The sequence below is a fragment of the Panthera uncia genome, assembly GCF_023721935.1.
Source record: "Panthera uncia isolate 11264 chromosome C1 unlocalized genomic scaffold, Puncia_PCG_1.0 HiC_scaffold_4, whole genome shotgun sequence".
Classification (NCBI taxonomy): Eukaryota; Metazoa; Chordata; class Mammalia; order Carnivora; family Felidae; genus Panthera; species Panthera uncia.
This window is the reverse complement of record NW_026057585.1, coordinates 75,579,416-75,582,140: the sequence shown is the minus strand read 5'-3', so window position 1 is coordinate 75,582,140 and position 2,725 is coordinate 75,579,416. Positions and strand designations below refer to the sequence as shown.

Genomic DNA, 2,725 nt, shown 5'->3' with positions numbered 1-2,725 from the left:
CCTATGTTTACACTCCTCCTGTCCTTCCCCTGCATTATATGCAAGCACTCATGGCTCAGTGGGGTTTGTCCCTTTGGGTCCCATCTGCAGTTTAGGGGCAGAAATACCCGTGTCCATTGATGTCATGTTGGAGTTCTTCTGACTTTCTCCGATTTCCACCTTGGTCACTAGGATGTCCTTTCCAACCTTCTGCCCCAGGCTGAGCTCGGCCTTGCCCACTCCCAGCGGCCCCTCACCCCGGCCTGCTCTCAGCCATGCCTTTCCGATCTGTGTCCCTTTGCTTAGGCAACTGGCGGAAGGGAAGGGAGGCCAAAGCTCCTGATGCAATCCTGAACCTAGAAGGACCCCTTCTAGTCAGAGAGGCTGGAATCCCTGCAACACCGTTGGGCTTGCTTTGAAGCTGTGCTGACCAGGATTGTTACGTGACCCCCAATGAGACTCTTGGGTGGCCCAGGGAGACAACCAGGTCTCGTGACTGGAGAAAGGAGAGGGTAGACAGGAAGCTTCTGCATCAGGATAGGTACCCTTGCTCTCTCAAAGGGAGGGGTCGTTTGCCCAAAGATTTAGACTAAAGTCGTCCTAAATCTGATAAAGAGTGTACGTTACAGAACATCCTGAGAAAATTCGTAAATTAACTCCTTTAATTCCAGTAGGAAACAAGATGGAGGGAAGTGGCAGAGGGGATGGCCGCTCGCTCCTCCAACTCATGCCCTGATTCAGACTTCTTCAGAGGTCTCAGCGCCTGCAGGGACGGAGAGAGAAGCAAAGGAGCCCAGGACGCTAGCTTCACCTGGGCAGAGCCCTCCTGGTTCCCACCGAGTATAGCACCGGAAGCCCTAGGCCAGATTAGGATGATGAGTATTCCCGTTTTCCAGATTTGGAAACCGAGGCCTAGTCTCCTGAGATCATTCAGTTAGTGAACGGCAGAGCTGGCACCAGAACTGGGTGCCCACCCCACAACACTAAGGCTGCCGGCCCAGGATCTGTTCGTATCTTCAGGTTTTTCCTGATGCATGATCGCTGGCTTGACCTCATTTTAAACAAAGAGCTTTTACTGAAAAGAAGCCTTCCCCAGAGGCTCAGCGGGCCCCAGGGGTTATTCAGATGAAGAGTCTACTGAAAATTATCCAGTGCCTACTGAGTATGGACACTGGGTGGGGCATTTTCACAAATATCTCCTATTCATGGGAGTCCAAAGTGGGTGTGGCTGCCTCCATTTCACAGACGGGGACTTGGAGAGGCTGGGGAAACTTACTCAAGGTTGTGCAAGTTAAGTGAGTAAGCCAGAGTTCAGAAACACTTTTCATTTCTCCCTCATACCCACCCAAGTACCTCTGCACCCCAGAAAGCCAGACATTATCTTAAGAAGTACTTTTACTTAAAAAAACTTTTTTTTAAAAGAGCAAAGAGATTTTGGATGCCCAATAAAATCTGAAATCTTATTATGGCCCTCAAGGCTCTGCAGGACCTTTCCAGACGCATCTCTTATCCCTCTTTCCCCGTTTAGGACATTCCGGTAGCTCTGAATTTCTTCCTGTCTTCCCTTAAGTATTTGACATTTGCTATACACCTTCTCCCCAGGACCCCCTTTCCCTTAAATGTTTGTATGGGTAGCTCCTTCTTATAGTTCAGGTATCAATTCACATGATACCTTCTGAAGGCCCCCACCCCCACCCCATCTCCATTGACGCTAGCATCCTGAATTGTCACATAGCATATCGTCCAGGTTTATTTTTTAATATTTTCTTATTATCTGAAGTCATCTTACTAATTTTGCACTTGTTCACTGTGTGCCTCCCTTACTGGATTGTGAGTCCCTTGTCCGTCTTGACACCTGCTTTATTCTGGTGCCTAGAATAGCGCCAGCACACGACAGGTGCCCTGAAAAGATTTGTTGAAAAATAACCGAATGCAATGAGACTTAGGTCCTGCAACAATGTTATTCCTGATCTCCATCCTGACCAGGGCTATTCTTAGCAATGAGAGAATCTTTTCTTTCTTTCTTTTTTTTTTTCTTTCTTAACAAATCTCATTAAAATCATCCTTACCTCCGATGTAGCCAGGGCTTTAAGCAGGTGGTTTAATCAAGGCAAGGAGGTGAAGGTTCGGGGCAGCCAGGATTACCCACAATGCAGTCTTCCGCTGGCCTGGAAGCAGAAGGAATGTGTAAATAGGTGCGGGGCCCTCCGGAAGATCCATCCTGCTTTCTGCAATAATGTAAAAAGAAAACTTTCAAATACCACAATTTGCAAATGAAGACCTTTAAAATAATGGGACGGCAGCTCTGGAATGGGATTATTAGGATAATGCGATGTTTAAGTGGGCGCTTTCCCTCTCAAGGACCTGCCTGAATTCTGCTGAGCTCATTCCACGAGAGACCTCAGAGAGATCAGTTATGACTTTTATTAAAGTCAAACCAATACCTGTATTCGCAGCCGCCTGGAGGAAATTTCTTTCTGTAACTCTGATTGAAGTTTAATGGGAACTACACAAAGAAAATTTACTTAACCTCCTCACCCATCTCTTCTACGGTGGAAGTCTGTTCATCACGTGCTCTGCTCCCGGGAGACACTATCCAAGATAGCACTTCTCAATTTCATAATATTTTTCAGAGTAAAAGAGGGAAGACAGATGCAGACCCCAAATACGCCAGAATACCATGTAGCCGATGTCTGATTTCACTTGTACAGGAACAATGCAGGTGTTCTCTCGAGGGCTTGCGCAT

At 47.2% G+C, this 2,725-nt stretch overlaps 1 long non-coding RNA gene across 1 annotated transcript; it reads right to left on the bottom strand.

The window, feature by feature from the left end:
- Positions 1-623: 623 nt before the first annotated feature.
- Positions 624-2,203, bottom strand: LOC125913639 (uncharacterized). Its single transcript, XR_007455062.1, has 2 exons — positions 2,049-2,203; positions 624-742 (listed from the first exon to the last, which is right to left on the bottom strand). It is a non-coding gene; the product is annotated as an uncharacterized LOC125913639 (long non-coding RNA).
- Between the last annotated feature and the right edge of the window lie 522 nt (positions 2,204-2,725).